We start from the raw sequence: 13,509 nt of genomic DNA on the forward strand, positions 1-13,509 counted from the left end.
CTTTCCTTTCCTTGCTTTCTGAATGTTGTTCTCTTACTTTTAACAGCTGTCAGGTTAAACTTTTGGTGAAATAGTTTCCTCCAACATTTCAAGTGCTCTTTATCTTGCCATTCATAGTCATTTAGTTATTGCTTTTTCCACCTGGCCAGATTTGCTCATAATTTCCCCTAATTTCTGTTAGCCCTTCTGAAACATCTAGTGGCTGTATTACTGGCTGGGGCTGCCCTCTGTGTGCTCATACTGACTATAATCAGATCGTGGTCACTACTCCTTAAGTCCTGACCACTTCTTTAACAACCAAATCATCTTTACTCACTGCAGAAAGCACCAAAAATAGCACCTGCATCCAGCTTAACAGTTTCTCTATTAGCAAGTTCTATCTGAAACCTTTGGGAACATTCTTGATGCTCACCCTTGGTCATGCATGAGTCCTGATAGAGATTTCCCCCGCAGCATTAGCGATTACTTCTTCGGACCCCGCAGGAGGGACATTGCTGGGATGTGATGCTTTAGTGTGTCAGGCAGAAACACCCAGTTCTCAGATTTCTCTTTTTATTCTTTATTCCTTTTATCTGCAAAATACCAAATTGTCTAGATGCAGCTTCAACGAACAACAGTAAAGTTCTCTCCACAAGAGGGTTTCCATAGGCTTTTAGACTTTTGGTGGGGTGAGGAAAGACCCACATCTCCAAATAAATCAAGCGGACAGCCCTTCTTCCAGAGGCTTCCAGGAACACCTGGTGCCAGTTGCGCTGCCTTCATGCCACAAGCAGAAAATCTTTCCCAGCTGCCCTGTAATTCTCCTACAGCAGCAAACACACAGCCGAGCCCTGTGTGCCAGGGGCTGTGTGTCATACTGGGCAGGAGGCCACGTGCGCTGGCAGGAGCAGCCATGGGCGCTGTGGACGGGGCGCCCGCAGCCATTGCCGGGCGGTGTATTTCGGTATGCGCAGGGGCTCCACAGATGAGTGTCCCCAGCCCCTCCGCGGCGCCAGTTCAGAGGGCTGCGAGGCAGCACCGAGAGCCTGGAATGACTAACCCTGGCCGGAGGGTTTCTCTGTATTACGCACCGCAGCACTCCTGCTCCGGCGGGCTTTAAAGCGGGGGGACAGCACCCAGGCTGCGGTCAGAACCAGAGCCTCCAGAGACCGGCTCCCTGCGCTTCCCACGCAGCCATCGCGCTGCCAGCCCCGAGGGGCGCGGGCGGTGGTGTGAGGGGTGCAGACTTACAAAACTGGGGCAGGCAGGAGGCTGAGCAATCAGCCCCTCACCACTGATGTTTGCAGTTGACCCGAGCTCCGGTGTGGCTTCGCTGGCTGCTGTCACTAGTCCTTACCCAGGATGCAGGCAGCCCTGCCTAGCCTTTCCCTTTTGGGGCTCCCTTGGCCATACCCCCACACACCGGCTGCCCTGGGGGGTTTGGGAGGGGACGCTTCTCCCATGCAGGCAGACAGGGTTTTGTACCGGTGTCACACTGGTCTCCATTAGGATTTGCCAAATCCAGCAGCCTGGGGCAGAGGGGAGCTCTGCTGCTGCTCGGACCCCCTGGGCCAGCTGGTAGCGAGGCCGAGCGTGCATGTGTGTGCACAGTGCACGCAGACAGACACCCACAGCATGGGTAGGTACACACATGCACACACACACAGGGTCAGCAGTGCAGATCAAAGTGTCATGTCCTCACGTGAACAGCACCAGTGGCCTCATCCTGTTCCCCTCCCTGGCTAATTAGGATGAAAGCCCATCAGCAGAAAAACACACACATACATGCACACAGCACCGATCCCATCAGCTGCTGGTCTCACACGTAACAGCCTCTCCGGGCTTCCTGCTGAGCCTTTTATCCCAGTTTCCAGCTGTCCTGCCTTGCTGGGACTGCGCCCACAGACATACCCACCTGCACCCCAGCGTCTCTGGCTGCCGCTGTCCTGACACACAGTGCCCCCAGCCCTGGCACTCGGACCCCCACATGCCTCCCCACACCCTGAGCGGAGACCCTCACCGGGAGAGCAGCTGAAGAGAGTTGAATAAGCAGACGGGACGTACGGCAGTGACCAGGCACAGGGCACAGACAGACAGATACCCAAGCAGTCCCTTTTGTTCCCTTTTTCTCCTGTGTTCCCACACTGGTTCCTCCCCAAACCGCCTTGATCCCTCCCTTCCCCCAGACATCCCACAGAAAGCCTGGCAGATCTCAGGAGGCTCTTCCCAGCATCCTGCACCAAGCCGCACGTGCCTTTGGGTAACAAACCTGCTTGCTGGGCAGATGGGGAGAGTTTCCCAGTTCCTCACCATGGCAGATGCAGGAACCCCAGGGGTGGGTGTATGATGCCTGCCCCCCTCCTTCCTCCAGTAGTGTCCTCTCCCCTGTGCTACCCGAGCTCACGTGTTAAACAGATGCTTGAAGCATTTGCTGCTTTTCATTATCTTTGGGCTAGCAGCAGCCCTCCAGGAAGGCTCCCACACTGACGTTAACATCTGTCAAATGTTTTCATTCCAAAAAATAGTGTTAGGGCTCAGGGATTTGGTCACATCTTTTTCTTGTTAAAGCATCTTTTCCTCATCAAGTGTTTAGGGATTCTTTGCTTTTTTTTTTTTTAGTGTATGCTAGTTGTTTAGAACCTTAAAAGGCTGGGGGGATGTTTTCTCAGTTGCATCTTCAATAAAGATAGCTCAGATAACTCAGAGCTGAGTGAGGAAGAAGGTTTATTCCCCTAAGTCTGCTTTTTCCTGCCAACATGCTCATCTCCCTCCAAGGCTTGGGATTGAGGAAGAAGCCCAGCTTACCTTGGGTTTTTACAGCATTTCTTCTTCTCTCAGGGTGTCTGTCCTGGGTGGAGAGGGAGCTGCAATGGCCAGATCCACCAGCTCAGGTACACCATTGGGCTGCTGGGCTTCACCCACACCATCCTCAGCACCTTGAGAGGCAAAAATGTAAAGCCTCGGTGGCCCAGCTCTGCTCCAAGCAAACCCTAGGACAGAGGGAGCCCCAGTCCTACCCCCACTCCCTTTGTAGCTGGAGAGGCCTCAGCTGACCCTAGGGATGGCCCTCTGATGTGTGATGAGCTGAGCCTGGCCCCAACCTCTGCAGCCCTTCCTGCAGGTCTATCTCCTTGTGCTCATTCCCAGCCCAAGATGTGCCAAACCTGAGTCCATCTCTCCCATGTGGGGAGGACTCTTACACTGTAATCCCCTTTCCTGCAAAAATAAAAGCTTTGCACACAAAACCAAGGCAGGGGGGGAGGGGGAGGGAAGAACTTCTTTTAAAACAAGGCCCACTCCGTCTTTCTGTCCCAATTCTGCAAAACCTTTCATGCCAATAACAACAATAAAAACACCTCCATTTTTTCCTGGGAAAGGCTTTTCTGTGCCACAGCCCACCTGGGACGGAGAGAGGAGCAGCACTGCTCAGCTCCCACTGCCCTGGGTTCAGCAGCCTGGGGAGGGTGGTCAAACACACGTCCTGCCCACCTGGGGCTGCATCCCACAGATGGGCAGCGATCAGACAAGACGTGCCAAGCAATGACTTGCCATGTGGATTTATTTCCTTTGAAACTCGAGCAAGAAGAGCCCTTGCAAGCAGGTAACGCATGTCTGAACATGCTTAATGTGTGTGAACAGGGCTTTAGCATCCAGCCAGGTCCCCAGAGGGGCTTATCCAGAACCCAGCTGCTTCCCCAACCGGTGCCTACAGCTTGTGCCATCTCTTCCACGCCTCGGCCGGGGGAGAGCCACCAGCAGTGTCCTTCGCTGAGGCCAGGGAAGAGAAGTTAGCTTTTCCCTCTGGACCGCAGCAGGGGAGCAGAGCCATCAGCCCTGTCTCAGGGTGCTCACCTCCTGCCCCTGCTCCCCCTCCCACTACGAAAGGCAGGGAATGACCCTTGGGAGAAGCACCTTTTTCTCCCCGGGGCAGCGTCGGTGCCAACCACAGCGCAGGATGTCTCTCGCTTGCCGTGTTCCCCGTGACTCAACTAGGTCAACTGAAGGCAGGGAGCAGCGAGCAAGGAGGCAGCCGTGGTGCAAGCGGGGCTTTCTCTTCTCTTCTCTTCTCTTAATGCCACGGGCTCTCATCAGTTTGGGACATTTTCCAGTCCCGATGTGGGGACAGGAGGGATGTGATGCTTGAGGTCGCTCTTGAGCGTCCCCTTGGCAGCTCCCCATGGGCACCAAAGCCTGCATGAGCCCTGGTGGGACGAAACCCACTGGCTTGCCAGGCTGGGCTGGGGCAGAGGGGACAGCAGACACTGTCTCCAAGCTGGTGGCCCATCCTGCTTTGATGGCAGAGCATGGAGGTACCCGTAAGAGAAGTACTGTCAAATCTCGCATCGCTCTGCCGTGCTTTGCCAGGTTTCATGCCTGCTTTCCCATCTTTTGGGCAAGGTTCCTCCCACTCATTGGGGTTTTTTTTTTTTCTCTACTTCCTCTGCTAATTCTCTGTGGTTGTGTTACTCCTGGCAGGCTTAGCACCCTAATTGTCTAATGGATAAATAATATTCGCGGTTATGACTCATCAGTTGCACCATTACTGTCTACAAAATCAGTGTAGATCTGGGTAGAGATGCTGGGTAGTGCTGGAAAATAAAGCCCCCGTGGCTTTACGTGGCACCCACACTCGTCTCAAGGTTGTGACGCACTACCCCTGCTTGGTGAGCCCCCCTCTCCCTGACACTGGAGCGAAGCAGTGGGGGACTTTTTGAAGCCACTGTCCCCATGGCGTTTCACCAGGCCAGCTGGAGCAGCTGAGGAGCTGCCTTTTGATCCAGCATTTGCTTGATGTGGGTTTGTGGCAGTTCAACTGCAAAGAAATCAGTTTTTTTTTTTTTTGCTGGAAAATAAAAAGGCTTCTGGTATTTGGGGACTGAAGAAAGAAAAAAAAATAGAAAAGAAACAGAAAAAAAACCCTCCCAGAGAAGTTCAGCTGATAAGGCGGCGCAGTCATCTGCGTAGTGCTGGGAGCGGGCGCAGTCATGTCTCTCTGCCCAGCGATACCATCAATACTGCTATGACTTGTGCAGAATATAGGCTGGAAAAACCGAAAGTGCTCGAGTCAGCTGGAAATTTTCAGGTGGAGCTTGTGTCTGTGCTGCTGCCTGCTGGGACCCCACTGGGACCCTCCCCCCACGACCCGCAGCCCCCTGGCCAAGAACCACACTCAGAGGCAAAACCTGCCCCGGCAGCCGGAGGTATCCCCCAGCGCTGGCACGGAGACCCCTGGATTAAGAGAGCAGAGTTGGGGGGGGATGGGTGGCTCCAGCCACTGAGATTGGGATGGCTGGTCCTCCTTCCCTGCTGAAATCAGAGCCAGGGGTGTACGGGGCTGCCCAGGAGGCACATGGCTGCACGTCCCATCACCCGTGGGTAGCGCCAGTTGTAGGCAGCTAGATGAACGCTCCTGTGCAGAGCTCCCCGTACCTGCTGCCTGAAATCATCAACCCAGGCTGAGCCACACAGCAGGGACCTGTGAGCCCCTACACCTCGTGTCCTGAGCCTAAGGCAAAAACACCAGAGGGGGTCTCTGCGTGGGGGGGTCCCTCAAGATGAGCAGAGGTGGTTGGTGCTGTGGACTTGTCTGCCCCATGCAGAGCCCTGTGCGGGCTGTTCACGATACGGTACATCAAACACGGTGTGAAAACACACTGCCAAAAGGTGTGATTGTCCCAGGGTCAAAGCAACCAAGACTTCTGTAAATCTCCTAGTGCCCTTTGGAGATGAAAACCCCAAAGCCCAGCCGTCAGACACTGACAGGCTCCTGGGGCAGAGGGTTTCTCAGTGCTGGACCCCAGGTCCTTGAGAGGAGCACTGCCTATAGAGCAGGGACACAGCTTTATGCACGGGGTGCCATCCTCAATGGGAAAAACAGGGGCTTGGAGCCCCACAGGGTCTCAGAGCACCCAGGATACCCAAGCCACAGCTCTCTGGCACCATGGGTAGCTGATGTGCCCCAAACTGCCTGGGCAGATCATATTTTTGAGCAGCCTTTGCCTTTACAGGGGACGCTGGTCCCTCTGGCTCTGCCTGGCAGCTAGATTTTCCTCCACAGGCAGTTTTGCTGCTAGGAAGCAGGGAGGAATTTCCTTGGAGCCACAACCTGGCAGTGCCCCAAAAGCCAAACAGGGCGAGCTGTGGCAAGGGAAACCACTGGAGCAAGTGAGCCCTGTGACCTGTCCATCTCATCTGGCACTGAGGCAGTGCTGAGCCCACTACAGCCAGCTTCCCCTCCTGGTGCAGCTTTCCATGCTTCTTTTAGACCTCCTCTTTCAACCAACACCTTCTGGGCTGGCAAAATCCCTCGGCAATCTGCTGGCCATCAGTTAATCCAGTTAATCCAGCAGATGATCAGTTTAAGACAGCTTAATCACTGCTGAACACTGCAAAGCATCACCTGTGGCTGGGGAGCCCAGGCTGGGTGGGACAGTGTGCTGGGCTACCTGTCCACCTGCATCCTTCCCCTGGCTCAAAACCAGCCCCGGCACAAGATGCTGTGGAGTGGGATCCTGCTGTCAGCTCAAGGTGCCTTCTGGTGACTGCCTCACCAGTGAAGTGTGATTTGCTGCAAGGGACCGGTGGAGGGAATCAGCTTCTTAAGTTGGGCTTCAGGGTACTGGGAGCAGGGAAGCTGATGGATGGGGAGCTGCGGTTTGGGGAGCCAGGTCACTTATAGCAGGTAATCAGAAGCCCCCTAAGAGAAGAGCTGCTCACTGCTCGCTGGGTTTTACCTATGCTGTCGCTTGGTGTTATGTCACAGTGTCTGGCTGGCCCCAGCTCCATCAGAAATGAGTTTGCATTTCTCAGGTTTCCTGTGGGTTTCTGCAACATCCAAGTCCTTTGAGTTACTGGATTCAAAGTTTCTCTGAGATACATGCTCTCATTTGTATCATGTGAGTTGTCCAAGAGAGGATAAACCACAGGAAATGAGTGCATGGAGAGGCGGCAGTGGGATGGCAACTGCTCTGTCTCACATCTGCCTGGTAAGGTCTGCTATGGACTGTGTTCACAGAGGTCAGGCCAGTGAAGATGGTGCGAGGCTACATACCCCTTCCCACACACTCCCCATGTTCCTGGAAGCTGCATCATATTCCCAGCAGGGTATTGACAACTTGTGTGGGGTACGGAGCCCTAACCGGCAGCGAGGGGCCGGTGACCACGCTGTTTGTTGTGAGGAAACGGCCTCTCATCAGGCTTTTGCATGGGTTTCTTCTCTTTTCCCATTTGACAAGATCCTCCCCGCTTTAAAGTCCATCTTCTCTGTGCAGCTGCCTTGGGGAATCAAGAAAAACCAGCCATTATATCGTGGTTGTGTTTTAAAATAGGGAATTGTCTTCAACGCCGTCAGCTGCGGCGCACAGCATGTGCCTTGGGGCTGGCAGCCATCTCAGGCTGTGAGGTGGGGACAGGCTGGAGATGGCTTCACCATCACCACCCCCCCCCACCCCCCCACCCCCCCCACCCCCTGCCCACCTCAGTGTGCACTGCTGGCTGGGCGCAGGGCACTCGGAGAAGCTTCCCACTGCCCGTAGCATCCCCGCTTCAGCCCATTTCCCCCAAGGCACCCCTATTGTCGCTGCCAGCTCCCCCCACACACACGCACAGAGCGAGGTCTGAGTGGGCTGCACTTAACCTTCTGCTCTGGAGATGGGCTGTGAGAGCAGGCCGGGAGGAATCCCCCCGTTAGCACGCTGGTATTTGTGTCATGGCTGCATCAGGTTTCGGAGGAGTGTTTTCCACTGCGCGTGGCGGCCCAGGGGTGTTGTGGGCGCCCATCGGGGGCTGGCCGTGGTCTCGGTTGGGCTGGCCGGAGGCTGCAGGGCTGGATCTCCTCTGCTCCGTGGTTTTCTGACTCACCCAGATGAGTGAACCAAAGCACTCACAAAAACAATACAGGAAGATGCGTAAAAGATCGAGATCTCGTTTCCCCAGACTCCACCACGTCCTCGCTGGGGTTTTTTTGATGGACACTTAATGGGCGAGGGGAAAAGCAGCATCCTCGAGCCAAGGGAGACCCCCAGGTCCCGCCTCAGGCAAGCTCTTACCCCAGTGAGTACCAGGTCATCCATCAGCCTTTGTACTCAGAGAGTGATGGGCTCCTGCCTGGGCATCCCAGGAAGGAATTAGCCTCTAGATGATGTGCTTTCAATAGAAAACTCACTTCTGAAGTGAGAAAAAAAAGCAAACCACAGATAAGGATGGCACAAAGATGTGGCTAAACTGCCAAGGAATTCCCCCGACAGAGCGAGCCATGGCAGCAGCCCCAGCCCTCCCCGATCTTCCCCACCCCCCAGCCTGAGCCTCCGCTGGCCCCACACAACCACCACGGAATAGCTGAGATGCCAGGGGATTTCTGAATGAACCAAAGCAGTGCCTGGAGACACGGAGCCTCCTGCAGCACCACGCCAGGGGCTGGTCCCTCACCTGGCCCAGGGCACCACAGCCATTTGGAACTGGCGGTGGCCCCTCAGTGCCCACTCGGAGAGCCGGGCACAACAGATCAGGGGTGTTGGCCCCCAGCTCTGAGCTGTGTGCCAGCAGCCACAGGGGCTGGGTGGAGCTGTAACGTGGCATCAGCATCCCGACGGCTGCTTCCTGGCAGCCATGCTCAGCCAGCACAGCCCAGTATTTCCCGAGCTGCTGTGAAGTGGCTGCTGTGTGTGCTCCTTTGCAGCCAGCCATGGTGTGTCTCGGCTCGGGCTGGGCTTCCCACAGCCTCCCTGGCCCCTGCGGCTCTGGGTTTGGTTGTGATTCCGAAACTATGTTCCCTTGTGTTGCTGCAGCTGTGAAGTGCTGCCGGGCTGCCAGCAGCCCCTGGGACCACAGATATGAGCAAAGGCAGCGTTGGCCCTGCTCTAGAGACAGCCCTGCGCCCCAGCGGCCAACTGGGAGGTGCAGCAACAGGGGCTTTTTGGAACGGCCCAGGAGGTCACCTGCTTCTCCCCACACACTCCCTGAGATCCCCAGGAGGCACAGAGAGTGGCCACAGCCTTTTTCTGCACTGCCCCAGCTCACCTGGCCCCTTCCTGGCCACGCTGTCCCAGGGGCTGTCTCCAGATGTTGAACAAAGCGGGGAGCAGCGTGCACCTGTCCCGTGGCAGCCCGCAGTACACAGCACCATTACTTTGGCCCAAGGGAGCAAACGTGCCCCAGACATGCCTCAAGCATGCTCCAGGCATGCCTCAGATGCACCTCAAATGTGCTTCAAACATGCTGCAGACATGCCTCCACCATGTCCCAGACATGCTTCTGCCATGCCCCAGACATGCCCCAGACATGCCTCCATGCTCTGCTCTTTAAAATAAACCCTTAGTGCTTCTCACCCTCTCCAGTTTCTGTTCTAAAGCAACTAGAGCTCCTCTCGCTGACAGGAACCCCAAACCCATGGCCAGGGCATGCTCATGCCCCAGGGCGCTGGGCTCACAGGCATGGGGCACCCCATGTCCCCGCTGCCCAGCCATGGGACCGACATCAGCCCGTCGGATTGGGGAGCATGAGGGTGAGGACACGCTTCCCCAGGGACTGGAAGTTTTGATCTTACTGTGGTGGCCATCCCAGCCACTTCAGCTCAGCCACCTTCTCTTTTTTAATCCCATACAGTTGCCATTTTCAACAAACATTAATGAATAAATTATCAAAAGCCCAGAAAGCAGAAGCCGTGACTAATGGTCTTTGAGCTTCCTCCAGGTTTAATACCAGAACAATAAACAATTACAGGAATAGAAGTGAGGCCAGGCAGCGAGTGAGCAGTCATCAAGCTGCTCCTCCATCACCCAGACAATCCACTACTTGGCAGTTGGTTCCAGGTTTGGTTTGGTTTTTCCATAGTCCCATTTACGAGGAGCAAAAGCAATAGCTGTCGGGGCTGCCGGGAGGGCACAGCGTGACCTTGCTGCAATGCCAGCAAAGGCACTCCTGGGAGCCCCTGAATGCTCCTCTCCTGGCCTTTAGCAATGGTGCCTCAGGACCACAGGGTCAGTGCCATGCCTGGCCTGGCACCCCCTGCCCTGATTGGGGGGGGGGGCAAAGCCCCATATAGCCCATGGGTGCCTCTGAGCTCACAGAAGCTCCAGAAAGGGGAACCAGCAGCTCACTCCCACAGCACACACAGCAGCACAGCTGTGGTTAAGCAGCAGCGCTGAGGTATTGCTCATTTGCATCATGCACTTACCTCAGCCACTTTGATGTCACTCATGAGGTTATGGTGCCCGGAGCTCTCGCTTACCCCAGGGGGACAGGTACACCCAGGCTGCTCTCTGCTGAGCACCAGCACCCAGGCTGCCTGCTTGGCTCCAGGCTGGCACCCACTCCCTCCCTGTCCCTGCCATGTCCAGCCGAGCCAGCAGCAGTGTGACACCCAGGGGACTCAGCACCACCTTCCCAGGTGCCAGCTACAGCTTGGCAGGGGGACACACGCGCCCAGAAGGCACCTGCGCCTCTGGGAAGGCTGCTGCTTCCTTCCTCAGCTTGATGCCTTCCTATTATTTCTGCAAGCAGGGAGCACATCCTGGTGGCACATGGGTGCAGCCACATGTGCAGCCACCAGCCACGGGGCTCCTCAGGTGACAGCAGCACACGAGGGCAAGGCAGGCCCAAGTGGAGGTGACACCTCCCTGCAGTGGGAGGGCTGAGCTCGATGGGCCCCAAACAGCCCCCAGACCCAGGGTTTGTCCCTTGGAGTCACTGCAGCTGCAGCAAGCCAAACCCACTGGTGTCTGAAGGTGAGAGCTCTGGCTGGCTGTTGCTCCCCTGCAGTGACAATGCTCCTCAGCCTTCGTTTATGTGCTCTCTTTCTTGTTTTTTGGCTGTGGACGCAGCAGTTCAGGTGTCACAGGACCCTCTGTGTGGAAGAACCAGCACCTCCCTTGAGCACCGAGCTGGAGGCCAGGCCCGATGTCCCGGGATGAGGACTTGTTCCCTGCGGTGCACATACATCCCCAGCTCACACGCAGAGCCAGGCCTCGGGCAGGGAAACAGGGGGGAGCTGTAACACCCACCATGCAGCAGGAACAGCCCAGCTGAGCAACAGCCTGTGAAGTGCAGCACCCTCAGAGCGATGGCCCTTCGTCACCAGCAGCGGCTGGGCTGCACTCAGGTGGTTTGGGGGGGGTGTGGGTGGGGGTGTGTGAGCACTGCTGGGTGTTTGTCTTTGCCTCTTGTGTTATTTTTCCAGCCGTGGGTGTCCTGAAGACTCAAATAATGCAAATCATCCCCCATCACTGTCCGAATGGGGCAAGGGAAGCTGGAGGCCACAAGCAGGGAGCATGGGAGGCTGGAGAGTGCAGCTACCCTGCCAGGCACTGACATGGCCTTCTGGCACTGGCCAGCAGTGCCTGCAGCACCCCCAAGCAGGCTGGTCCAAAGGAGCACATCTGGGAAAAAAACCCCAACCCTCAATCAAGCCATGCACCTTGTGCTCTACGTGAATGTGCCAGGAAAAGGGAGGAGAGATGTGCTGGGTGGAGGTGCTAAGCCACAGCAGTGGCAATGGGATTCCCAGCCCTGTCCCCATCCTTTGCGTGGGGGTGGGGGCTCTCTGTGCCAGGGAACCACGGGAGCTGCCACCAACCACATCACACGCTTACCCAGCGCCCGTGTGGCTGAGCAAAGGCTGGCCCCACAAGCTCGTGGGGTCTGGAAACCAGGTTCTCCCATTCCTTCCTGTCTGCTTCCCAAAGTGGCTTGTTTCAACACCAGCTGCTTTAAAAATAATAAGAAAGGGGGTCAACGACAATAGTCTCCTTCTCCTGTTCTACCCCCCTCCTGCCCCAGCTCTCGAGCTCCCCATGTTTTTCCCTTGGGAACAGGGATGCTGAAGAGTAAAGGGCTGCACCGAGTGTTTTGGAAACAGGATGCCTGCGCTGAGATACAACGCAAGCGCCGCTCCCCTGCGTCAGCGCCGCCGGCTTTCGCAGCGGCAGGAGCGAAACTGAGAACGCTGAAGTGGAGGGATAGCGCAGCCGGCGCAGCAGCAGCCCCGAGCCCCACGGCTGCGCCCCGCACGGGGGCGTGGGGACAAGCGACAGCACCCCCCTCACCCTCCTAGCGCGGGGCAGGGACCACAGCCGCGCCTTGGCTGTGCAAACAGCTCAGGGGCGCAGAGGCACCCCCACGCAGGGCCCTGTACCCCGACCACAGAGATACTGGGGGTGCAGGGAACAGTGACACACAGATATGGGCCCCACCGTGCTGGGGACAAGGACCGGCCCAGGGACCCGCTGCTAACAGCGCTGGGCATAAGCCGGGGTTCCCTCTCCCTCACCCCCCCACCTTTTCATCACTGCCAGACCAGGATGTCCCTGAAGTGCAGCAGCTGAGCCTGGGATGGGTCCCAGGGCTGCACACTGGGGCTGTAGCAGCTCAAGAAGGGACACTGAGCCAAACACCACTGGATCCCTGGCACCAGGGCAGCTGTGCACCTCACCTCCCTCCTCTCCTGTCGGACAAGGTGCCCACAGTGGAAGCCCAGCTCCTGCTCATGCAGGTTCCAGGGAAAGCCAAGGAATGCAGCTGAGATGCATTGCAGGGCAGGAGGAATTCATACAAATGAATCATCCAAGACAGGAGAAAGCCTACCGCCTCCAGAGCACCCACCTTCTGGCACAGGGGAGTAGGAGCAAAACCAAGAGCCACCCCTGCTCCCCCCTCTGCCTGTCTTTAAGGAAGACAGCAGAGAAGAGGAGGACAACAGAGGTAACCAGTAGAAGCAAGGTATTACGGAGTTGTTAATTAACTTGATTTATTGTAGAGATAAAAAACAGATGTGACAACTTGGAATAATCTTCTAGTGAATATTTTGGAGAGAGCTAGGCAGCAGCAACAACTAAAGCTGGCTGAGCTGCCTTGTGAGGTCTTTCTGATGGGAAAATAGCATTTCAGTGAGAAATGAAAGTTTCAGTGGAAAAACGTCTGAAATGTTTGCTCTTCCCTAGAGCAACAGAGTATCTGCCACCATCAGCATTTCATAGAGTCTAATAACAAAGTATTAATAGCTGAAAATCAAGCCAACAGTTCACAGAAGGGCTTCGTGCCAATCTCCTGCAGCACACAGACAAGCACCTATACTGGCTTTGCCAAGCCCTGCTTCCCAGGTGTGAGCCAGTCACCTGCTCGCTGCAGCACCTTTAGCCAGTGTCCAGCCTGCACTGAACAGAGAGCCCTTGAGGAAGCTTGGCTGGAGTTACCTGTGGCAGGAGGACAGCCTTAAGGACTGCCCCTGGCTCACCTGGGGCCAAACCCCTTCCTGGGATGCCAGCTGGCCAGCTGTGCATGTGGAAGGAAGGAAGAGAGGAACAGACTTTCACCCCCACTCACAGCACTGCCAGGGCTTAGAGAGGAGCAGTGCCTCCACACTGCACAGCCTCCTAACAGCCCTCAAAGGGTTTAATGAGGTTACAGGCTGCTCCATGGCAAGGCCAGCAGCCCTTCCTGTGAGACAAAAGTAACCCCAGCTCCTCTCTCCCCTTATCGAAGTGGAGTTTCAGAAGCAGCTCTCTCTGCACAGAAACCCCTATCTGATTATAGGAG

At 56.2% G+C, this 13,509-nt stretch overlaps 1 long non-coding RNA gene across 3 annotated transcripts in view; it reads left to right on the forward strand.

The window, feature by feature from the left end:
• Positions 1 to 13,509, forward strand: part of LOC311193175 — a 156,421-nt gene that overhangs the window by 138,724 nt on the left and 4,188 nt on the right. The window contains exon 4 of one of the 3 annotated variants that reach the window (XR_014617375.1): positions 10,800 to 10,847. The exons of 1 other annotated variant lie outside the window; for it this stretch is intronic. This is a non-coding gene — a long non-coding RNA (uncharacterized lncRNA). Of the gene's footprint in view, positions 1 to 8,225; positions 8,247 to 10,799; positions 10,848 to 13,509 lie in introns of those variants that run through there. One more of the 3 variants, XR_014617376.1, reaches the window with a different exon arrangement.

Source organism: Gallinula chloropus (genome assembly GCF_964237585.1).
Source record: "Gallinula chloropus genome assembly, chromosome: 6".
In the NCBI taxonomy this organism is placed as follows: Eukaryota; Metazoa; Chordata; class Aves; order Gruiformes; family Rallidae; genus Gallinula; species Gallinula chloropus.